This window comes from Maniola hyperantus, chromosome 4 (genome assembly GCF_902806685.2).
Source record: "Maniola hyperantus chromosome 4, iAphHyp1.2, whole genome shotgun sequence".
Taxonomy (NCBI): domain Eukaryota; kingdom Metazoa; phylum Arthropoda; class Insecta; order Lepidoptera; family Nymphalidae; genus Maniola; species Maniola hyperantus.
The window spans coordinates 347172-373659 of NC_048539.1; the positions used below are offsets into that span (position 1 = coordinate 347172).

Consider the following 26488-nt stretch of genomic DNA (forward strand, 5'->3'; position numbering starts at 1 on the left):
TTCGTAACATAAACAATGAAAATAAATTCAACAGAATATTAAAAAACTTTTTATTAGAAAAGGGCTACTATGCCGTTAATGATTTCCTAAACGACGAACAAAAAAATAAATAATAATATCGGTCTCCCTAACTAAGGTCTAAGGACCAAATTGCGACACGCAAACTGGGTATCCATAATACTTTGTACATACTTAATATGGAAATGCAATAAATGAAAATTGAAAATTGAAGTTAGAGGTCCACATTGCAATTGTGACTATTGCAATGTGGTAATAGCAACTACCGTGCTGCCCCTCGGGCCCTCTCTGCTGAAGCCTGAAAGCTTTAGGTTTCAGGAAGCTTCAGTATACGCGGCCCGTTGGCTGGAACAGGTCGTCTCACGGTGAACTGCGTGTCGTTTTCGCGAACAAGTTAGTTTGATTTACTTACTGGTGAGTGTATTGCTTTTCAAATATTAGCCTATCTTTTATCACGCAGGTATTAAACTCTGTAAAGGAATAAAAAGCTCCGTAGGCGGTATGGAAAATAAGCTTTTGAATTTGTAAAGGTAATTTTTTTTCGATGTTCTGTTTTCATGATAATGGAAAAGCAAAAAAAAGTATTTCAATATACTTACGTAGCGTCAGGATTAGGCTTGTATATTATGAAAGAAGCTGTGATAGCCTAGTGGTTAAGACGTTCGAGGGTTCGATCCCGGAGACGCACCTCTAACTTTTCGGAGTTATGTGCGTTTTAAGAAATTAAATATCACTTGCTTTAACGGTGAAGGAAAACGTCATGAGGAAACCTGCATGCCTGAGAGTTCTCCATAATGTTCTCAAAGGTGTGTGAAGTCTGCCAATCCGCACTTGGCCAGCGTGGTGGACTTTGGCTATGCCCTTCTCATACTGAGAGGAGACCCATGCTCTGTAGTGAGCTGGCAATTTTGTACCATAAAAAATAACACTAGTAAAGGTACCTAGTTTTTGCAGTTTATAATCCATCTTATATTTCATGCAGTGAAATGAACTTTTTAAAATTCACTGACCGTCGACTGCTATTATACATTTTTTATTTAATATTTTTACGTAGAATAGTTATTTTAGTTATTTTAGTGAAATTAAGGGGCGGAGGTTGATATCAAATGGATTAAATAACATAAAAGTGTCATTTATATTATATTATTTTATATATACCTAAAACTTAAAACAAAGGACCCAATCACGGTTGTGATAACGCGCGAACGGAGCAGCGTAATTATTATTTATCTCTGTAATTTGAATTTCAAATCTAATAAAAACTTATTTGCGTTATGAATTTATTACCTTCATTTTGTACAACCAAATTTCGCCATAAAATTGCTTTCCATGGATGAAACGCCAAGGTGCTATCGTCGAGCAAACTAAGCTACATGTAAGTAATGTTCCTAGGCGAGTTTTTCGAACCTTTTATATACTCGTACGTCTTAGAGTTTTCTGCTCGGGCTCTTTTATTTAATAATAATAAGTCGTTGACCTATGTAATTGTACAGGGTCATAAGAAATAGGGACTACCCAAAGGCAAAGGGATCACTGTACTCAGAGTGACATATTATAAACAACTTTTCCTATCACCATCATCAACTGATACTTGATAGACGTCCACAGCTTTTTTTATTATTCAGATACAAGTTTAGCCCTTGACTGCAATCTCACTTGGTGGTAAGTGATCATGCAACCTAAGATAGAAGGGGTATGGCAATTTTAATTAAACCCATACCCCTTTGGTTTGTACGGCATCATACCGGAACGCTAAATCGCTTGGCGATACGGCTTTGCCGGTAGGGTGGTAACTAGTCACGGCCGAAGCCTCCCACCAGTCCAGACCAGAAATTTGGAAATTAAAAATTCCAAACCCCTGCCGGGAATCGAACCCGGGACCTACCACTAACAAGACCACACAGCACTTACCACTGCGCCAGGGAGGCCGTCAAGCTGCTGCTGGAGCTGGACTTAAAATCCCTTGTGGGGACTTCCACACAGTGGAAGAATCCACACGCCATGGTCTTGCCCCGCCCGAGTCCAGTGGGAAGTATCCCGAATGCAAGGTCGCCTTTTGTACCTACTGATACTACTACTATGATAGCCTAGTGGTTAGGACGTCGGCCTTCTAATCGGAGGTCGGGGGTTCCATCCTGGGCACGCACTTTCTTTTCGGAGCTATGTGCGTTTTAAGTAATTAAATATCACTTGCTATAACGGTGAAGGAAAATATCGTGAGGAAACCTGCATGCCTGAGAGTTCTCCATAATGTTCTCAAAGGTGTGTGAAGTCTACCAATCCGCACATAGCCAGCGTGGTCGACTATGGCCAAAACCCTTCTCACTCTGAGAGGAGACCTGTGCTCTGTAGTGAGCCGGCGATGGGTTGATGATGATGATGTAGTACTAGTTGGTAAATAATAACAATAGAGTTTAATTATATTAACAATAGAGTATAATTATATTATATTAGAGTTTGTTTATATTATTTATGGAAGCACTATACCCAAAATCGATTAATGGACGGAATGATAAGCAACATACTAAACCTTAGTGGTTTTTTTGTTGTGTTAAAAGTATTTGTAAAATGTTCAATATTTGATAGTTAATAAAAAAAAAAAAAAAAAAACCGTCCGTGTGAGATATGTTGTGGCCGTATGGTAATAATTAAATGCGGCAACGGTGAAAGATGTTTATTGAGAGCCGACTTATGATCTACTCTCGCTTATGGACTAACAATAACAATAAATAAATCTTACATACTATTGTTTTAAATCTTATTGCTTAACTACCTAACCTACATAATTTTGCATCACCTCTCTTTCAATCCGATGTGCAGGCAACCTACTTTGATATATTGAGGAGTTGCATTTTTATGTTACAGCTAATATGAACATGCTACGTTTAAACTGTCAATTCGTACATATTACACGTGTACTAAGTAAAGTCCGCGACAGGTCGAAATGGCAATCGGGGAATGAGGTGGGGGGACGCCCCGCACGTCACGTGCGCTCGCCCGCACCGGGCTAGCGCGGGGACTGTGCGGGTGTGCGGGGCGTCCCCTCCCCGATTGCCACATCGACCTGTCGCGTACATACGGTATGCTACAATAAGTAGTGTCTGCTAATATTTAACAGTAATGCTTAAACAGTATATATAAAAGGAAAAAAAGCTGACTAACTGATCTATCAACGCACAGCTCAAACTAATGGACGGATCGGGTTGAAATTCGGCATGCAGAATGCAGATAGCTATTATGACGTAGACATCCGCTAATAAAGTATTTTTGAAAATTCAACGGCTGTGAAATGGGGGGGGTTTGATATTGGATTCGTGTAGTCAATCGTTACAAACATACAAATCTTTTTAATATTAGTGGTAACTGGTAGTAGAAGTTTAGAATCTACAATCTAAATCTAAACTTTAGATAATCCATTCCATTATCCAATGTCTAGACTAGGGATGAGACGTATTTACGCTACCAGGTTTTAAAACCAGGGCTTTGCTTGGAAGTAGGGCGCCCTGGTGCGGGTGGAATTTACTTGCAAGTAATTCTTCACAAATAGGATTGTGCTCCTTATACATATGAAAACACGGACCGAATTTCTATGCAAGTATTTTTGCAAGTATTTTCCACAAATAGGAATGTGGACTTTATATGTATGAAGACACGGATCGATTTCATATGCCATAAAAAGATTTCGACCTTCAACGTATTTTTTACCTGACTACGGCAAAGCCAAAAGTAAGGGTTATGAGAACGGCCGGGGCTTCGAACTTGCAAGTCTTTCTTCACAAATAGGATTGTGCACCTTAAACATATGAAAACACGGTCCAATTTTCTATGCAGTAAAAAAACTTCGAACTTGCAAGTATTTCTCACAAATAGGATTGTGGACTTTATATGTATGACAACACGGATCGATTTCATATGCCATTAAAAGACTTCGACCTTCAACGTATTTTTTACCTGACTACGGCAAAGCCAAAAGTAAGGGTTATGAGAAGGGCCGGGGCTTCGAACTTGCAAGTCTTTCATCACAAATAGGATTGTGCACCTAATACATATGAAAACACGGTCCGATTTTCTATGCTTTTAATACTTTAAAGTATTTTAAAACCTGGTTTTAGACCCTGGTATTTTTACGTACTCTTACTTGGAAGCCCTGGTATTGAATTTAGCAAGTATGTCTCATCCCTAGTCTAGACTAGACTCTAGTTATCTATCTATGATAGTATCTTTTTAATATTAAGTGTTACCGTTTCACAACGGCAATATTTTCAAAAATTTAATCTATCGGTTATAGATCTGATGAATATGTCGAAAAAGTGTTATAGATCATGTTTATGACGCGTATGCTACAATGTTATCGCGTGGTGTAAACGACAACTAGCGCCATCTTGTTTTAGCGGGCGCAACTAAGTGATTTTTGTGATACGTGCATGATAAAATAATTTAATTTATTAACCGACTTCAAAAAAAGGAGGAGGTTCTCAATTCGACTGTATTTTTTATTTTTTTATTTTTTTGTATGCTTGTTACGCGATTACTCCGTCAATTATGAACCGATTTTGATGATTCTTTTTTTGTTTTGTAGGACATACTTCCGAGGTAGTCCCCCATTTTAATTTGGTAAAGATCTGTATCTGTAAAGAACTGAGCAAAGGATACTTTATTAAACCGAAATTGCTGGTTATAGATAAGTAGGTAGATACATTCGTCATTCGCCCAAGCGTGTCTCCACACTTTCTGAAGATGCCCCCGTCCTTGGTCGGCGTGCCGTGACCCGCGTACACTGGGGGTACCTACTTACAACACTTTACTTAGGGAAAGTGGTTTGCGTAGGGCGTGAATCGACTGTAACCAATCGTATAACTCTGGATATTGGATAAATATATGAGCTGATATACCTAATATATCCTAGGAAAGGTATAGGTATAAATAGTATTGTACGAAATTTTCTGCACCCTTATTTTACCTACTCACCATCAAAATAAAAATACCATAAAATTTCAATTCAATCCACAGACCTAATATTAAAATCATGACTTTGACGACCTCCCTGGCGCAGTGGTGCGCGCTGTGGTCTTAATAGTGGGAGGTCCCGGGTTCGATTCCTGGCAGGGGTTTGGAATTTTATCATTTCTAAATTTCTGGTCTGGTCCGGTGGGAGGCTTCGGCCGTGGCTAGTTACCACCCTACCGGCAAAGCCGTGCCGCCAAGCGATTTAGCGTTCCGGTACGATGCCGTGTAGAAAAAACCAAAAGGGTATGGGTTTAATAAAAACTGCCATACCCCTTCCAGGTTAGCCCGCTATCATCTTAGACTGCATCATCACTTACCACCAGGTGAGATTGCAGTCAAGGGCTAACTTGTATCTGAATAAATCTGAATAAATAAATCTGGCTCCTCCGACATCAATGATTCAATAACACGTTCATCATCATCATCACCATTAACCCATCGCAGGTCCACTACTGAGCACGGGTCTCCTCTCATAAAGGGAAGGAATCCACTAGGCTAGCCAAGTGTGGAATGGCAGACTTCACACACCTTTGAGAACATTATCACTATTAAAGCAATAATATTTAATTTCTTACGCACAGGAATCGAACCTGACCCCCTGAATAGGAGACCGACGACTACCAGGCTATCACCGCATTATTCACAATACAGGATATTATTTCGAGAGTCAATTTCTCTATCAACGCTTATATCAAACGTTTATAGCCTGCAGATTCTCTACCGTACCCGGCAGGAAATATTGTACATCGATCTTTAGAAAGAGATAGCGGTTTCGTAGGGCATTGTCTCTGTCATTGAGACCGACATAACGTCACATGGGTATGAGTGACAGAGACAACGCTCTACGAAGCCGAAATCTTCTTCTAAAGGTCGATGCATATTTCCTACCGGCTACTGTAAACTTGTTATTTCACTATCGAACCTCCTTGTACTGTGAGTACTGGCGGGTATGTATATTGGATTACAAAAAAAATGAAAACCGACTTCGACACACAAACACTAAAAATTGAAAAATAATTTAATTTATTACCGAATATATTATGTATACAAGAGTTAATATAGTTCCATAATAATATTTTTTGGTGCCGGTGCCAATTAGCTTTAGCTGCGCGAATCGTCTAGACTTCATATTTTTATGAGACTCCACAATGGCACCTCATTGGCACCGACCCCTAACCCTTTGAGCAGCGGAGCGGAAAACTACGCTACGTACGCTTTTCACTGGGGTGCAGAATGTTAACGCCATAACTAACATCCATTACTTGTACCTACTGTTATAATAATAGCCGTGATAGCTTAGTGCTTAAGACGTCCGCCTCCTATTGGTATCCTCTTTTTATAATGTAAATACTAGAAATAAAAATAAACTTGTAATTCCCACCTCCAGGCTAAGTAAAGTTAGCAATTCATTTATTGGAAAATCTATAAGTTTTTATAATAAGCTTCCAGAAGACATATTGGAGATGTCTCTCAACAAGTTCAAGGTTTTCATAAAACGTAAACTAATTGAAAAATCCTATTACAATGTAAAGGATTATTTAAATGATAAGCAAGCTTGGGAATGAGTTGCTTAACGGATTGTGATAGTTCTAATAAGTTTCAATAATTTTGTAAAGTGGTGATAATAAAAAGAATACCCGGCTGAGTTTGTTGTGGGCTCTTCTCAGACCTGGGCGCGTTTGGAACCCTCGTAGCTTTAGTTTTAAGTTTGCGTAATTGTCACCACTATATCTTAGAAATCCAACATCTGACCATCAAAAAGCGTTATTAATTACCTATTTTGAATAAATCATTTGACTTTGACTTTGACTTTTTTAGGCATAATAGTTTTTGATTTATCGTGCAAAATGACAAAAAAATACTACTGTAGTAGTGTAGTGCGCGAGCCTGACTCGCACTTGGCCGGTTTTTTTAAGAATCCCGCGGGATCTCTTTCGCATTTGTACCACTACAATGGAATATGGATTGGCAAAAACAAACCAACGATATCATCCCCAACGTGAAAAGCTTGTCAACAAAGGAAGACGGATAGCTAAAAGCCTTGTAATCAGTAAACAAGACAGCTAGCGATCTCTATTTGTGTGACTTTCGGTCCGGATCAACTTTGCGCTAAATAAATCTCAACTAACTCGATCCTGCATTAGAGGAGCTATTTTGTACGAGACGAATAAGGACAACAGTCCACTAATACCATCATCATGATCAACCCATCGCCGGCTCACTACAGAGTACGGGGTACGGGGCAATTGTGCATTGTAAGGTCTACATCTCCTGAGGATGCTCCGGTGTCGGGGCGAAACGTGCGTCGATTGTGTTTGGGATTTGTGTGGTGCTGCGTGGTGGTGGTGCGTATTGCTTGCCTGGTGGCTGCTTCTTCCTGCATGTTTAGCAGTGGGAGGACGGGCGGTGCATTTCGCATGCTGCATGTTGCACCATACAGATTCGACTTGTTTCAGCGGATTACAGCAAATTAAGCTTTTGGTTCATTGTAGAGTACGGGTTTCCTCCCACTATGAGAAGGGGTTGGCCATAGTCCACCTGATGATTTGCACATTGCAAGGGAAGGACGGACAGAGAAGGCAGGAGGTTTTAGTCCGCAGGTCACCGAGAGCACCTCAGTGAAGTCGGGCATGTCAATTGACACCCATGAGGATTTCCTTCTGCCAAGAAAAAAATATCTACCACGCTTTGCAAGTGTGGATTGGCAGACTTCACACACCTTTGAGAACATTATGGAGAATTCTCAGACATGCAGGTTTCCTCACAATGTTTTATATCACCGTTAAAGCGAGTGATATTTAATTTCTTAACTCCAAATAGAGGTACGTTCCCGGGATCGAACCCCCGACGCGACGGTCTGACGGTTGACGGCATTCTAGGTCAACGGTATCTAATAGATTTTCTTGACAGACACGACAGACAGACAGACAAACAACGAAGTGATTATACACAAGTAAAGTTTGTTTGTAAGTTTGTATTTAGGAGGCTATGGGAATAGGGAAAATAGCCCCATTTTCGGTACTAATGATTTGCTTCTGAAAATTGTTTCACTGAGAGATAGCTACATCTAACATCTATACATTATCCCCGTGCGCTAGAAATTGTAAATTATATAGCTACCTATAAACTTGATTAACTAATAGGTACATTAGGTACTCATCAATTAACGGATAGGTACTAAATTAACCAAACTAAGGCTGCGTTCTCGGCGCCGATATGGTGACAGGAATATCGAATGAACGGACATGCTAACGCATGTAGGTATTAAGGCTCTTTTTCATTTGTAGAAAAACGCGAAAAACAACCGGGAAAACGCTTATTTCTTTTGTTTTATTTTTTGTTGTTTCTGTTACTTTAATTTTTTTTGTTGTTTCTGTTATTTTATTGTTTTTTTTTAAATATGATAAAAATGAGAAAAATAAATAAATGAGAAAAGAAAAGAAAAAGGGAAACCCCATATTTCATAGAAAAAAATCAAAATCAAAATATTTTTTATTCAATTAAACTTTTACAATTACCTACCTACCTACTTTTGGATCGTCGAATTCATATATGTTCGGAATGCCAAGACTTTGATCATGTCTTCCATGATTATTTAAACGATATAAACTGGTAATGTGCATGTTCTCTTACGGCATGCGGTTAGACCATCGCACTGTACAGGGGATTCGGTTACGGACGCGGAGCCGTAAATATACTAAATATAGCTCGAAGGTCCGCCGGGAAGTATAAGATTCAATGTTAGCTTTCGCCCGAGGCTTCGTAATGTGCTGCAATAGCTATTCATAGATCCATCGTTGCATACACACGATCACACAGATGATTTTTACGCGATTGTGAGAAAAAGAGCTGCATCTGTGATGAGCAGGGTGCGTGGGAGCTCCAACAGTATTCTGAGAGCAGGGTGCGTGGGAGCTCCAACAGTATTCTGAGAGCAGGGTGCGTGGGAGCTCCAACAGTATTCTGAGAGCAGGGTGCGTGGGAGCTCCAACAGTATTCTGAGAGCAGGGTGCGTGGGAGCTCCAACAGTATTCTGAGAGCAGGGTGCGTGGGAGCTCCAACAGTATTCTGAGAGCAGGGTGCGTGGGAGCTCCAACAGTATTCTGAGAGCAGGGTGCGTGGGAGCTCCAACAGTATTCTGAGAACAGGGTGCGTGGGAGCTCCAACAGTATTCTGAGAGCAGGGTGCGTGGGAGCTCCAACAGTATTCTGAGAGCAGGGTGCGTGGGAGCTCCAACAGTATTCTGAGAGCAGGGTGCGTGGGAGCTCCAACAGTATTCTGAGAACAGGGTGCGTGGGAGCTCCAACAGTATTCTGAGAACAGGGTGCGTGGGAGCTCCAACAGTATTCTGAGAACAGGGTGCGTGGGAGCTCCAACAGTATTCTGAGAACAGGGTGCGTGGGAGCTCCAACAGTATTCTGAGAACAGGGTGCGTGGGAGCTCCAACAGTATTCTGAGAACATTGGCTGCAAAGTGGGAAAACCCTTTTATGAAACACTGGGTGTACATACACATGAACACCAAGTGGTCAAGGGGGTATATGAATTGATTATAATTTGAATTAATTAATAATAATAATTGTAATTTTATTTAGTTACTAACATAGTTAATAAGGTCTTCTGTTTCTAACACATTATGGATGAAACATCTGAAATAAAATAAATAATAAAAATAAATAAAATAACCATAAGGATAGCACGCGACAGGTCGAGATGTCGATCGGGGTATGAGACACTCGCACGTCACCCGCCCTTCCCGCACCTGGTTAGTACGGGGGCTGTGCGGGGCGTTCCCTCCCCGATTGTAATCTCGGCCTGTCGGTACTATAGATAAGTACCTACGTGTAGTGTTTTTGAGAAGCTAGGTTTTACGAGTCATGTATTTCTACTCTACCGTAGACGTAAGGGACATTAAAGGTGTGATAGCACAGTGGTTGATACGTCGGTCGTCCGATTCGATGCCGGGCATACACCTCTATCTTTTCAGAGTTATAAATAACTAGGTGATGCCCGCGACTTCGTCCGCGTGGATTTAGGTTTTTTTAAAATCCCGTAGGAACTCTTTGATTTTGCGGGATAAAACTATCTATTTATTTATGCCTATGTCACTTTCCAGGTCTTTAACTTACCCATGCAAAAAATCACGTCAATCCGTTGCTCCGTTGCGACGTGATTTAAGGACGAACCAACAAGCAAATACACTAAAAGATTTTTCGGCACGGTTAAAAATTTGTCACTTGCTTTATACATATACTAGCTGATCCCCGCGGCTTCGCCCGCGTAGATTTAGGTTTTTAAAGATCCCGTATAGCCTATGTCACTCAGGAATAATGTAGCTTTCTACTGGTGAAAGAATTTTTAAAATCGGTTCAGTAGTTCTAAAGATTACCCCCTACAAACAAACTTAACGACATTACCTCTTTATATAATACTAGCTGATCCCCGCGGCTTCGCCCGCGTAGATTTAGGTTTTTAAAGATCCCGTATAGCCTATGTCACTCAGGAATAATGTAGCTTTCTACTGGTGAAAGAATTTTTAAAATCGGTTCAGTAGTTCTAAAGATTACCCCCTACAAACAAACTTAACGACATTACTTCTTTATATAATACTAGCTGATCCCCGCGGCTTCGCCCGCGTAGATTTAGGTTTTTAAAGATCCCGTATAGCCTATGTCACTCAGGAATAAAGTAGCTTTCTACTGGTGAAAGAATTTTTAAAATCGGTTCAGTAGTTCTAAAGATTACCCCCTACAAACAAACTTAACGACATTACCTCTTTATATAATACAACGGGCCGTGCAGCAGAAATCGTAATATTTTAATTTCGCCATAACTTCAAAACCAAACGTCCAATTTTAATCATTCAAAGACCAAATATTATCTCCATAAACTGTTCTTAGTGATGAAATCATTTATTTTGATAAGGATTAATAGCATGAGTAAAATAAACGCGTTTAAATGTAGTCCAAAAAAAATTCAAGATTTTTAAATAAAAAAATGGTTGCTGTGCCTCACTCGACATAGATGGGTATAGTGTGTCGCGGACTTTTTTGTAGATATTTATAAGATCTACAATTAATTAGAACATTTTATGGTTCTATCTTTTATAGTTTAGGCAGCGTACGCAAAATAAGTAACTTTTCTGGTTGATTTTTTACACCTTGTGTCCGAAAAACCCAAATATCTTACGGAACCCTATTTTTTTCCAAAATAAAATATAGCCTATGTTACTCGTGGATAATGTAGCTTTCGAATGGTGAAAGAATTTTTAAAATCGGTCCAGTAGTTTTTGAGCCTATTCAGTACAAACAAACAAACAAACAAACAAAGTTTTCCTCTTTATAATATTAGTGTAGAAGTGTAGACAACGGGCCGTGCAGCAGAAATCGTAATATTTTAATTTCGCCATAACTTCAAAACCAAACGTCCAATTTTAATCATTCAAAGATCAAATATTATCTCCATAAACTGTTCTTAGTGATGAAATCATTTATTTTGATAAGGATTAATAGCATGAGTAAAATAAACGCGTTTAAATGTAGTCCAAAAAAAAATTCAAGATTTTTAAATAAAAAATGGTTGCTGTGCCTCACTCGACATAGATGGGTATAGTGTGTCGCGGACTTTTTTGTAGATATTTATAAGATCTACAATTAATTAGAACATTTTATGGTTCTATCTTTTATAGTTTAGGCAGCGTACGCAAAATAAGTAACTTTTCTGGTTGATTTTTTACACCTTGTGTTCGAAAAACCCAAATATCTTACGGAACCCTATTTTTTTCCAAAATAAAATATACCCTATGTTACTCGTGGATAATGTAGCTTTCGAATGGTGAAAGAATTTTTAAAATCGGTCCAGTAGTTTTTGAGCCTATTCAGTACAAACAAACAAACAAAGTTTTCCTCTTTATAATATTAGTGTAGATTAATATAGAACTACCTTATGCCCACGACATCGAACGAGTAGGTACGACCGCGTGGACTAAGTGCACAAATTCAAACCCCTTGTATGAAGCTTTGACTCTGTTCCGTTTCTTTCCTCTGTGCCCTTATATTTTTATTTGAACTTCCAAAAATCATTTCTTAGCGGATGTCTACGTCATAATATTATATTTATCTGCCGCCCGATCCGTCCAGTAGTTTATTTAAGCTGTGCGTTGATAGATCAGTCAGTCACCTTTTTCTTTTAGGTATATACCTAGGTACTATTTATAAGTAAGGTAACGTATAAAAAACAGGAAACAGGAAATGAGCTGCCAATCTACGTATTACGAATCTCGAATTAAAAACCAAGCACGGAACTGGCTCGGATCAAAATTAAGAGACGCGCTTTACAGAATTGCAGATGACAAAAACCGGCCAAGTGCGAATCAGACTCGCGCACTGAGGGTTCCGTACTACAATCGTATTTTATCGACATTTTGTATAATAAATCAAAAACTACTTACGATCGCGTTCAAACCAACTTTCGGTGGAAGTTTGCATGGTACATACATCATACTTATATTTTTATGGAGGGGACACACACACACACACATTTTACCACTTTGGAAGTGGCTCTCGCGCAAACTATTCAGTTTAGAAAAAAATTACATTAGAATCTACTACCTCTCTATCATTTTTAAAAACCTATCCATAGATACACGTATGGGTTTGATGAAAAAAAAATTTGAGTTTCAGTTCTAAGATTGGGGAACCCCCAAAATTATTGTTTTTTTTTCTATTTTTGTGTGAAAATCTTAATGTGGTTCACAGAATACATTTACTTACCAAGTTTCAACAGTATAGCTCTTATAGTTTCGGAAAAAAGTGGCTGTGACATACGGACGGACAGACAGACATGACGAATCTATAAGGGTTCCGTTTTTTGCCATTTGGCTACGGAACCCTAAAACTATGCCTATATATAGGATACTTACTCATTTTCCTTATGACTCTATCCATTTCAAGGTAATGGCGAGAAATAGCAGACTATGGGAAAAATAGACGGATGGACGTATGGCCGTGCTTATACCTAAACGTGAAACTAGAAAAATAAATACAGATGACCCAACTCCCAAAAATAGCTGAGTGATAAGTTCCACGAGTTAAATGCATGTGAAAAAGTTGAAAAAAAATCTAAGTTGAACTTAGAAATTCAAGACTCCTTAAAAGTCTTGTACTTAATAAAAGTAACGGCAGGTAAATACAGTCATGTAATGATTTATTGTGTACTAGATGATGCCCGCGACTTCGTCCGCGTGGATTTAGGATTTAAAAGTCCCAAGGGAATACTTTGATTTTTAGCCTATGTCCTTCCCCGGGATGCAAGCTATCTCTGTACCAAATTTCGTCAAAATCGGTTGAGCGGATGGGCCGTGAAAGGCTAGCAGACAGACAGACAGACACACTTTCGCATTTATAATATTAGTATGAAAGTATGGATTGAAACAGATGGTTGGGCCATTGGCAATTTTGTAAATCACCTCATCCATCATCAGCATCATCATCAACCCATTGAAGGTCCATTACTAAGCACAGGTCTCTCTTCTCATGCTGAGAAGGATTTGGGCCACAGTTTACCACGCTGACCAAGCGCAAATTAGCAGACTTCACACATCTTTGAGAATACAATAATGAAGGACTCTCAGGCATGCAGGTTCATGATCTTTTCTTTCACCCTTAAACCAAGTGATATTTAATTACTTAAAACGCACATAACTACGAAAAGTTAGAGGTGCGTGCCCGGGATCGAACCCCCGACCTCCGATTAGGAGGCGAACGTCCTAGCCACTAGGCTATCACATGCATCAAGCTGTACCTAACCCAAATTAAGTTGCAGCCCGCAAACATTTTAGTTTGCAATGACCGTCTGCTCACATAGAGGTCGTTAGTCTGTCTTCATTTTATTGACGGGACGTTTTCTATGTTTTCCTTTAGTCTATGCATGAAAAGCAAATACCATATTATTTTAATTGTTGTTTCTATTGGTGCCAAAACATACTCGGCAAGTCGGTCACGGACTCGGAACTATCGATAAGTGTATTTATTATAGAATCCTATGAAGTTTAAAGGTCTGGACAAGCAAAACCACGTGCAGTGACGATGTGTAATATCAGTGACATATTATATATTTTTTTGTTTTCAGTATACTTAACAATAAACTAGAGCCTCAATAGTTCAACCGGTAAAGGAGTGGACTGAAAACCGAAAGGTCGGCGGTTCAAACCCCGCCCGTTGCACTATTGTCGTACCTACTCCTAGCACAAGCTTGACGCTCAGTTGGAGAGGTACAAAAGGGAATATTAGTCTTTAACGTGGGGCTAATATTCTTTTTAAAAAAAATCACCGTTTTAATTTATTTTAATTTAATTCAAACAATTAAAATCAATATCACTTGCTTTAACGGTAAAAGAAAGCACCATGAAGAAACCTGCATGATTGAGAGTTCTCCATAATGTTCTCAAAGGTGTGTAAAGTCTGCCAATCCTCATTTGACCAGCGTGGTGGACTATGGCCTAAACTCTTCTCATTCTAAGAGGAGAACCGTGCTCATGTAGAGGGCCGGCAATAAGTAGAGATGATGACGAATGTATAGTGCATTCAAAAGAAACTGGCGTGTTTCCACTTGAGACCGTCATTAGCAATAACAATAGGATTAAGTCGTGGCGGATGAATTCAATAGTATCAACACTGGTTGGTTTGCAACAAAATATATAAGGTTGAACCGGCTCTTTTAAAAATGAATGGGCTCTATGAGTGTTTGCTTTATTACCCCTTTTATTTACGTGGCATGTCGAATGTAATCTTACTGTTATTGCTTATGCCGGTCTCAAGTGGAAACACGCAAGTTTATATTGAATGCACTAAACCTACTAACCGTTCTACTAACCTAGTTAAGGTTCTTATCAAAACGTTCGACTCGACTCTGTCTGTATGCGTGGCCCTTTAGGTTTAGCCTTATCTCGTTTTGCGTCGACTCACTAAATTAGTCATTGTAAATATTTTTCAGTTACGCTTTAATTATTTTATCAGAATAATAATAATATTATGGTTAAGTACCGTTCACGGTTTAAACTAAGTTCCATTGAAACTGTTAACTCCAACTTCCAAGGTTATTCAATGGTTATACCACCATTACCACCATTACCTAATAACACTTCCTATTTAGGGAGCAATAATTATTATTAGTAGCATTTGTTTTCAAAGAGTTACAAACTAATTGTAATGTTCTACGGCTTCACAAATTGTTTCTTTCAAAAACGTTGTAAGTGAGTAAAAAGTAAAATATTCTTTATTGTACACCAAAACAATAGAAATATAATATGTCGGCAGACGTCACATAAAAACCTAAATCCACGCGAACGAAAAAGCATAAAAAAAGCATATTACACAATTGAAGATTATCTAAATGATAAAAGAGCGTGGATTTGACCTGCAGCTCGTTCCAGCAACGCACAAGACTGCAAATACTATTTTATACATGGCATAATCTTGTACCTATATCAAATATTTGAAAAGAGCAACCGCCGAGTTTCTTGCTGGTTCTTCTCGGTAGGAAAGGCATTCCGAACCTGTGGTAGATGCATCCGACTATTCGTAAGTACATACTTGTAAAAGTTTATTCGAATAAAAAAGATTTTTATTTTATTTATTTTATTTTATCAGTAAGTAGACAATTTTTATTGCAAGTTTTAGAACAAGTAGGTTGTTTTTTTTAGAAAAAGTGTTACTAACCTATTTGCCTAGTTAGCAACAGTTGTGTATCTGTTGACATATCACTACGCCGCTAAAATTGTCGACTATCGCATGAGGTCATATTCCTACTGGTCAGCAGGAAAGGTGATTTGTAAGACGTATAGAATTGCTAGCTGAGCTGAGGCCCGACTTCGTCCGCGTGTAGGGTTGCCAGGCGTCCGGATAGAGCCGGACATAGGTAGGCTTTTTGATTGCGTGTCCGGCCAAAACAAACGGTGTCCGGCTTGTCCGGCTTTTTTTAGGTTTTTTACATTTCGCAAACGAGCGTGGCCGAGCGCAGGCGAGTCGATTGTCGGTCGCTCCCGCATGCGGCAGTGCCGCCTGACAACAAGATTTATGACAATAATAAAAAAAGCTTGATTTTACATACAATTTTTTTTTTCGTACCTATTAATACTAAGACACAAAATCCTCATTAATCTAGGGTGTCCGGCCTTTATACCCAAATGTCCGGCCAAACTGGCTAGTCTGTCCGGCTATTAGATTTGGCGACCTGGATATAGATTTTCAAAAATCCCATGGAAACTCCAGGTCTTCAACTATATCTATGTAAAAAATCACGTGTATCTGTTGCTCTGTTGCGACTTGCGACGTGAATGAAGGACAAACCAACAGACCAACACACAACCACAAACACACTTGCGCATTTATGACTAGCATCCTGCCCCGGCTCCGCACGGGTACTTTATAACAATTTTCCGTCTGTAAATGAATAAATAATAAATAAATAAATTCTTTATTTTACCAAATTGTGGGTAAATAACAGTTAGTATTACAATGATTGGACCCGACACAACCTATTGCCGCAGACAGTGTGCAAAATTATAATTAGAATTTTAGAATTAGAATTAAACAAAACATGCAACCACATCTAATTAATGATCACCAAATCAAATAACATTAGAAAATTTAGTCAAAAAAAAAACATTCAATCATAGTCAAAATCAGTCTTAAAATACCTACGTTTTTGAAAATTCAATATCGTCCATTTAACAATTAATATTCATTAATAGCATAATAATTCTTTTTATTCAATATGTCAAAAATCACGAGTTTAAATTGTACTAATGGCAGATTTTATGACAATCTGGAAGTTTATTATATAATTGCGTGTGCGTTGCTAGATCAGTCAGTCGCCTTTTCCTTTGATATATTTAGATGTTGTAGTAGTAGAACATAACCAATAAAGTTATTGAATAGGAAAAAACAAGTTAAAACGAGAGCCCGTATTAAAGAGCTATTAACAATGCTCGCTCATTTTCCTCCTGTGCCTATAAACTATAAATGCCTATAAATAAATACACTAGATGTCAGCTGCAAGGCCGACCCGAAGGCTTTTCCTGCGACGAGAATTTCCGAATAGCTTCAGTAATGATTCGGGACAAAGAGTTTTATAAATAAACAAAAGTTTTTCAATGATTAAGTTTTTACAAAATCATTAGTATATAAAATCGTTTAAAGGAGCGATTTTCACACGACCACCCAAAAAGAGGAGTGTAATGTTTTCTGGGTTAATGTATTATTATTTGTATTAATGTATTATTTATGGTTGTGAGTATATTTTATTCCACCATAACATTTAAATGCCTGAACAGATTTGGATGGCGTATTGTATGGATTTGATATTGGGTACCGTTAGAATCGTTACATCATCTTGAATGACGTGTGGAAACTTTAGATAATTTTTAATTCGTTTTTTGGCAATCCTTGTAATTTTCTTACTTAATTACGACTTATATACTAAGACTTATCAAAACTCTATATCAATACGTATCCATATTTGGAGTGGAGGCGAATGATTTTTCCTAAAAACTTTATGTGCCTGCCACATAATCACATGCCACCAGGTGAGATCGCAGTTAAGGATTAACTTGCAATCGAATAAAAAAAAATCAAAAATATTTATTTCAGTAAAACAATTTCACATAGTGCGTAGAAATTGGGACCATCCGTCCTAGTAAGAGACTAGTATTGCTACGAGTACTTGTGGCAGGCGTGAGGCGACCACGCTCTCCCAAAGTTAAGCACTAAGAGCCCTCGCCCACGGCGACTTTTTGTAGCGATGCTGTCGCGCGTTTACTAAACGCACGCCAGCATCACTACTAACGCGTGTTAGTCGCATTTGCAACGTGCTACTGCATCGCGACTGTATCGATGCAAACGCGCGACTTTGTCGGATGACATCGGGGGAAGAACGGAGGGAGGGTGGCGCGTGAATAGAGAACCGAGCATCAGTGCAACATTTTTTCTCGTTTGCATCGACACAGAAGCGTGACAATATCGCGTTTGCATCGCGACTGAATCTGAGACCGTGGGCGAGGGCACACAGCTAGCGACCGCTTCGCGACTGTATCGATGCGGACGCGCGACAGCATCGCTACTGTATCGCTACAAAAAGTCGCCGTGACCTTTGGGCGAGGGCTCTAAGAGCCCTCGCCCAAAGGTCATTTTTCATCATGACAGCCTCTAAACAGTCATCAATAAAAAAGTATCAATTTAGATGTTCCCAAAACAATAGCAATGGCGATGTAGTTCGCCGTAGTCCCCCAGGGTCGGCCGCTCGCGACCACTTCACGGCTGATTGCCGTTTGCCGACGGACGACGACTAATTGAACCGTCGCGTCCGTCGTACTTCCGCGCAGCTCGCACAAACACAATAGCTAGTTGACTCCCTGTCTAAACCTACGAAACTATTGCGTGTCGTGTTAATCAGCATCATGATCAACCCTTTGCCGGCTTTCAGCTAAGAGAAGCGTTCAGGCCATAGGCCGCCACGCTGGTCAATTGCGCCGACTTCATGTTTTAATAGAGATAGCGAGCAAACGAGCAGGCGGGTCACCTGATGTTAAGTGATAACCGCCGCCCATGAACATTTGCAGTACCAGAGGAACCACTGCGCACGGGAAAGACGTATGTTCAACTGTATACCTGTGTAACTGTATAACTGTATGAATATATATATAGTATAGTATAAATATAGTATAGTATATAATAATTATAATATAATATAGTATGAATGAGGTCGATGAACTTTGTCAGCCCTAGCACAGACTACGGTCTATTTGGGCTGCAAACTGCCAACACCATTCTCGGCTTTTTATCTAGTGCTTTGGTCTAAAAGTGTGGTGTAAATTATTCACTTTTCGTTTTGTCTAAAAATAAATATAAATAAAAAATAAATAAATAAATACGTCCGCAGGCTGAAATCTTCTTCAAACCTCTGTATATCATATCCTCAGTCTGTGGCCCATCGAGTTCGCGACGTCTGGCATGCATCGGATATGCCAAATACGTGTGACTTCCTACCAGCAGCGCCTTTGTCCTGCGCACGCGCACGCCTTACTTATTAGCGCACTCGTTGAGCCATTGTTGTGATTTGGGGTTACAAGTTACAACTGGCAAGTGTAATGTACCGCGAGGTCAGCTATTTTTGGCTTCGAGTATCATTTGGAAGAACACCGCGTTTTCTTAGAGATCTAGAGATAAGTGCTTCCTTATTTACTTTTTACGGTTCCGTACCACAAAAGGAAAACGGAACCCTTATAGGATCACTTTGTTGTCTGTTCGGTCTGTTAAGAAACCTACAGGGTATGTACTTCTCGTTGACCTAGAATCATGAAATTTGGCAGGTAGCTAAGGTCTTATAGCAGACATAAGGGGAAAAAATTTGGGTTATATCACACAAACAAAATTAAATTGTGGTCATGAACTTATAATTAATAATTTTCGAAGTAAGCTAACAATATCAAGTTGGGTATCATATGAAAGGGCTTTACCTGTGCATTTTAAAACAGAATTTTATTTATTTTTAGACATAACAGTTTTTAATTTATCGTGCGTTAAAAGGTCGATAAAATACGATTGTAGTACGGAACCCTCATTGCGCGAGCCTGACTCGCACTTGGCCGGTTCTTTTTCTCTTTATTTTACAACTTTCTCGTACAAATAATAAAAAATTCGCTCGAGCGAAGTCGGGGAGGGTCAGTAGGTACCTACTCAGTAGTATTTTCATAAGTTTAATTTTGATTTAGAAAAAAAAAGATTCCGACGAGTTGAGAACCTCCTCCTTTTTTGAAGTCGGTTAAAAATAAAAAATCATACTAATGTGTTTTCACGGCTATACTTTTCTAAATGAATAGTCAATCAATCGAAGTAGTACAATAGATCAATCGCCTACATCTCGCCTGACAGTTAGCCATTGTACCGTAGCGCCTGACGCTCTCATACATTATCATTGTCTCCCGGTAGAATTTCTAGAGAAAGCAAATAATCAACTTGTTCTTACGTATGGGGGACTTCCACATACTTCTCTACATAGTACGCAAAGTCGCTTCCCGCTGTCTGTCCCTATGTACGCTTAGATCTTTTAAACCATGCAGCGGATTTTAATGCCGTTTTCATCACTAGATGTAATGATTCAAGAGGAAGGTTTATATGTATAGTTTTGGTAAAATAAATAAATAAAAATATTTTTATTCAATATTTATTGTAATAAAACGAATTTTTATGCTCAATTGTTTAGATTCGTTTTATTCAATTAAACTTTTGCAAGTATTTTTGAATCGTCAGCGATTTAATATCAGTAATTATCAGTACTGTCACCTGTCTTCGTTTTTGCCAGCGCAGCGTTATGGTTACACCCTGTACCCTGTACAGCCCGTTCACACTAGTCGTAAGTCGCATATGACTAAAATTCGAATGCTCTGGTCACCATACACTTTATATGGAGCTGTTCACATTGGATGAGACGCGATTTTTAGTCTAATACGACTCAAAAAACCATCCGACGGGCCAGCGCCCGTTGTAAGACTAAAAATCGCGTCGAATCGTGCTCGCATAGGTGCCTGCTTGTTGCTGTTCACACTAGTCGTGCATCTTATCGACTCGAGCGCGTTGTTACCTCTCTCCCCGCCCCGCTTCCTAGATCGCTACACATTGCTTGCTCACTCCATTCGTGTTTTATTCGTCGTCGTCGCTACGTACCGAATGGCGCGAAACTACGACCTATACGACTCGCGATGCAGTGTGAACAGATACATCATACTTTCGACTTTTAGTAATATGCGACTTACGACTAGTGTGAACGGGCTGGTACAGTCGTAATTCCATGATCGACGCAGGTGGTTCCGTCACTTCGTAGTTCGTAGGTAGTATTGTATGCATACACGATGCTCGCATTTGGTATTCGTCACGCTTCGTCTTGTATTCGACCACTGCTGTGTCTGGTGCATTGTGCATTGTGCAACATGTACCTACCTAACACAGTTTGTTATTCTTGAGATTATTTGAACACAAGGGCCCTACCTTAATGCCTTTTGTATACTTAGGAAGACTTCTTGTTATTTAGACGGGATTTTCACAGACAAGTAAAGGATTAACCATAGGCTAGGATAGTAACATAGGCTACTTTTTAACCGACTTTCAAAAAAGGAGGAGTTGTGTTTTTCAACCTATGCACATCGAAATCTCCGAGATTACTGCACTGATTTGCGTAGTTTCTTTTTTAATCGATAGAGAAACTTTGCGATTGTTCCGTAAAAAAATTGGATTCCGACTCCTCAATGCTGATGCTGCACGGGACCTGACCACCAAATCCGATGGGATTTCGAAACTGTCGGTTATAAATCGATATTGGAGGTACCTACCAAGTAAAGCCTTTTTGAACTCGATAACCCACCTTCTCAAACCTGATGCTGTAAGGAATTGCATTCCTATATTATCGTGGTGATCCCACAGGATTTTTAAAGGATCATGCGTTTAAATTTATTTGTATCCCGAGGACGGGCTACTACGGATAGCCTATCCGTAGTAGCCCTTTTGATTGTAAAATCAAAAGTTCCCACGGGACTTTTAAAAACCTAAATCCACGCAGGCGAAGCCGCGGGCGTCAGCTAGTGTAACATAAAACACTTTTAGCACAGAATACATAATATAATATTAGCTGTGTAGGTACATTTTGTCCAAACAACTTTATGCCCAAATGCTTCATGGCAATATAGTAACAATTGTACCTATACGACTTATTGGTTCATGTACACATGCTATTTTAGGACATAAGTTTGCGCCAACTTAGAACGTATTGTGTGTGAATATGGGTCATATTTGCATGGACTGTGTACCCATTTGGATAGATGTTTCTCAATAGGTTAATGCAGGGGATTATGTTCCTAATTTTGTAAGTAGTAAAGGTCAGATTGGTGTGCAGGCTGCAGGTTGTAATACGCAGTATGTAACTAGTAACAATCTCGTGGGTATTGCGAATCGCCATTGACGCTGCGGTGCTGCGTGCTCCACATTGTGATTAAGATTTCCTGTGTGAAACTGTAGTGTCGTCCAGGAGTTGCGTAATACAGGGTGTAACCAGAACGCTGGCAAAAACGAAAACAGGTGATTGTACTGATAATTACTGATATACCACTAAAAAACGCGAAAATTAAAAAAAAAAAAATTGACAAAGCTCACGACATATTATTGCAAATGAAACATCTGACTGGCGCTACAAGTCAACAAACGTTGCGTAAGTAGGCCTATCGGAGTCAATGCCGCGTCGTAGTTGGGGCATTAGCCCCAGTTTTGCGCGCTTTACTTTGCGGGTTTGAAAAATAGGTACTAAATGACTAAAATTACTAAATGAGGCAGATGGTTATTGGTATTGGCTTATGTTTAGGTAGTATAACAATAACGCTAAGTTTTTGCTAGCGTTCTGATTATATCCGGTAGGTACGTGTACCCACTTAGGTACATATCAAAAATAATTCCATAGGTAGATAGCTAACTACTGGAATAATTTTAAAAGGACCAAAATCTCGCATGTTTGTAATTGACTGCGATTAATATTGCAAATAATACACTAATATAAATTATTTATTATCAAATTTCAATTTAAAATTATTCTATGGAGGTCTTAACCACTATCACAGTAAATCAGTAGGTACAACCCGTCGGAAATATCTGAGAAGCTGGCAGTGACATCATGCAACGCGCTTGCATTGGCACCGCGTACTGGATAGGTGATTACAAAAAAAATAAAAACCGACTTCCATAATAATATTTTTTGGTGCCGGTGCCAATTAGCTTTAGCTGCGCGAGTCGTCTAGACTTCATATTTTTATGAGACTCCACAATGGCACCTCATTGGCACCGACCCCAAAAAATATTATTATGGAACTATATTAACTCTTGTATACATAATATATTCGGTAATAAATTAAATTATTTTTTAATTTTTAGTGTTTGTGAATCAAAGTCGGTTTTTATTTTTTTTGTAAAAAAAATTTATTTCACAATTTTTAGTGGTCCCATGGAATTATGCTATGACTGGTTAAAAATCTACTGTTTACTAAGCTATTACACTGATCGCGAGCAATTTACTCTTATCCGTTGAGGAGTTCCAGTATCTATCTTCGAAGATGTTCATCAGATCTTCCCCAAATTTTAATGGGACTAATTTTGAAGTATACCCTTTCAAACAAAAAAAAAATTTCAAAATCGGTCCCGGCGTCTTCGAGTAATCGGGGAACATACATAAAAATAAAAAAATAAAAAAAAAGATTCCGATGAATTGAGAACCTCCTCCTTTTTTTGAAGTCGGTTAAAAACAGGAAACTGCGGGGAAGCGCATTACAGCGCGGTGCGCAGATACTTCCGACGGGTTGTACAGTGTAGGTAAATTGTCCTTACGAGTAGGTAGTGTACATTAGCTAGGTTGGGTAGTGGGTACAGCATTCGTGCCGCTAATACTGATCAATGATCATCCACTTTGCGAACGGCAGCACGAAATGCTAATCGCATCATTACGATAATTACGGTTTGTCATTCCAAGGACGCACATCGAGTCTTATCTACACTCGCTGACGAAAACAATCGGTCAAGTGCGAGTCGGAGTCGCGCACGAAGGGTTCCGTCCCGTACACCTTGACGAAGTCGTTGGTATTATCTATCCCGATCTCAGCCACGGACATCTGACGGACGGAGTGATAGGTTTGTAAAGGGTGATAGAAGGATAAATTAACAAACACACTTTCAAATTTATGAGATTACTAGCTGATGCACGCGACTTCGTATACGCGTGGATTTACGTTTTTGAAAATTCCGCGGGAACTCTTTTATTTTCCGGAATAAAAGTAGCCTATGTATGTCACTCTCCAGGTCTTTATCTATACCCATGCAAAAAATCACGTCAATCTGTTGCACCGTTGCGACGTGATTGAAGGACAAACCAACAAACAAACACACTTTCGCATTTATAATAAGGGTACTAATGTAGTGGACTCTAAAACAGATTTTTATTTATTTTTATGAAGTTTTTGATTTATCGTGCAAAATGTCGAAAAAATACGAGTGTACTACGGAACCCTTGGTGCGCGAGCCTGACTCGCACTTGGCCGGTTTTTTTTTAAATCATGCATTTGAGTCACATATGCATAATGCAAACCTAATTGACAACAATTAGGTAATTGCTCTAATTAATCAGCTCGATTCAAACGAACGTAGTTTGCACTGCAGTAGGTAATGATAGCCAAAGTAGCACGGGTAGCAGTGGCGTGCAGGTCATAGAGGCATAAAAGCTCTGCTTACCCTAGTTGAAATGGCTCAATGGTCATTTTTCATCATGACAGCCTCTAAATAGGTAACCTAACTGACTAATGCCTACCCTAGCTTGGAACCCTATGCACGCCACTGACGGGTAGCTATAATGTGTATCAGTTGGTAGTTGTGCGAAATGCCAGCTCAAATATGCAATTTTATGCAGCGACACAGTTATCGCTAATTAGCAGAGTCCATACTTAGCGAGGCTTAGACCGAGACAAATATGTAAATAATTATTTAATTAAACTTTTACAAGTACTTTTGAATCGTCAAATCACTGGTTCGGAATGTCTTTTCTTTGCTGTTCAAAAGTACATAACATTATATTATATCCGTTGGTAAGGTAGTGTGGCAACTGTTTTTTTATTCAGATACAAGTTAGCCCTTGACTGCAATCTCACCTGGTGGTAAGTGATGATGCAGTCTAAGATAGAAGCGGGCCAACCTGGAAGGGGTATGGCAATTTATATGAAACCTATGCCCCTTTGGTTTCTACACGGCGTCCTACCTACCAGTACAAGATTTTACGTCTCACCAAACGAAACCAAATTCGAGAGTCGAAATACTTCCGCGTTACAGTAAAATGGACCTAAACAGCCTTGAATTGAAGTCAAATATTCAATGCCACTGATTTTAATTTCGCAATGTTTCCGCTTGGAGCGCTGGCTGTAGAAGTGTAGACAAACTTGAGCTTTAAAACAAGGCATTTAAGATCCAGTTTACTGTAACGCGGAAGTATTTCGACTCTCGAATTTGGTTTCGTTTGGTGAGACGTAAAATCTTGTACTACGGGTACAGAATGCTAAATCGCTTTGAGTTTGTATGTAGAAAGTGATCTCCGGAAGTAACGATCCGATTTTGAAAATTCTGTCACTGACAGATATTCATATTATCCTCGAGTGATATAGACGGAAATACTCGTTTTAACTATCTACCTACATATCTCGTTTTAACTAAGTAACTTATATACTAACTTATATACGTTTGGGTAGTATAAAAGGCGGTCACTGAAAATCAGCGTTGGGGCGTCTGGTACCTCAGATATTTGCTCTAGAGGTGTGTGTCTGAGGGGCCCGACGTCTCAACACAAGCTGAGTGGCCTACCTGTTCGAGGTGTTGCACTGCTGTACAGGACGATATTGCCTACACCATGTACCACCTATATACCTCGAATAAACATTATTCTATTCTATTCTACTTACTAAGCCCCTTAAACTACCGTACAAAAAATCACATCATTTTATTACTACAGGCCAAGACCCTAGTGTTAGTGTGCCGCGGTGCTCAGTGTGGACTCGGCTAATTGCGCAACCTACAAATCTAAATGAGTACCTTTTCAGGCGTATACGCGTCGCTGCATTACTGAGAACACGTGACTGTGTTCAGACTCCAGCTAATTGGCTCGAAATTAACTGCTTTGTGACGTTACGCTTCCAATTAGTTTAACGGCAAAGTCCTACGGTCGTTATAGCGCGGATCAGCCCCCCAATTGTGTAAGGATAACCATTTCATGGCTATCGCAATCGTCAAGAATTCTGCCCTTTGATTGGCTGTGAAAAAATGTAAACAGCGAATCAACCAATCAAATGGCAGAATTTCTTGACGATTGCGATAGCCATGAAATGGTTATTCTTACACAATTGGGGGGCTGAGGCTGAATGAATGAAAGGCTGGCTGAAAGGTTGAAGTGAGAGCAGAGCCCTGTTGCAACAATGCATTGAGCGAGCGTCAACCAATCAGAGGTGATTGTTACATTTCGGCTTTGTAGAGCATTGTCTCGGTCATTCATCCTATGTGACGTTTTGTCGGTCTCAACGACAGAGACAATGCTCTACAAAACTGCTACCTCGATCCAAAGATCGATGTACATTATTTTCTGGTTTTCATATACCTACGTAAATGTCACATCTGTCTGCCTGTCACACCGCAGAATGTATTATAGTACTAGTCCCACTCAGTACGTGTTTGGCATTTCAATTTGGTACCTATATTACGCGACAGGTTGAGATGGCAATCGGGGAGGGAACGCCCCGCAAACCCGAACAGCCTCGGGACGGGACGCTAACGGGGTTTTCCAGACCTAAATCCACGCGGACGAAGTCGTGGGCATCAGCTAGTTTTCTATACTTACTTCAT

The 26488-nt window shown here is 39.5% G+C and overlaps 1 protein-coding gene across 1 annotated transcript in view; it reads left to right on the forward strand.

Moving 5' to 3' along the window:
- The first annotated feature begins 385 nt into the window (after nt 1-385).
- LOC117997012 (uncharacterized) overlaps nt 386-26488 on the forward strand; it is a 103033-nt gene continuing 76930 nt past the window's right edge. Inside the window, exon 1 of the mRNA XM_034985179.2 lies at nt 386-432. The gene's annotated coding sequence lies outside the window, so the exon portion shown is untranslated. The remainder of the gene's footprint in view (nt 433-26488) is intronic.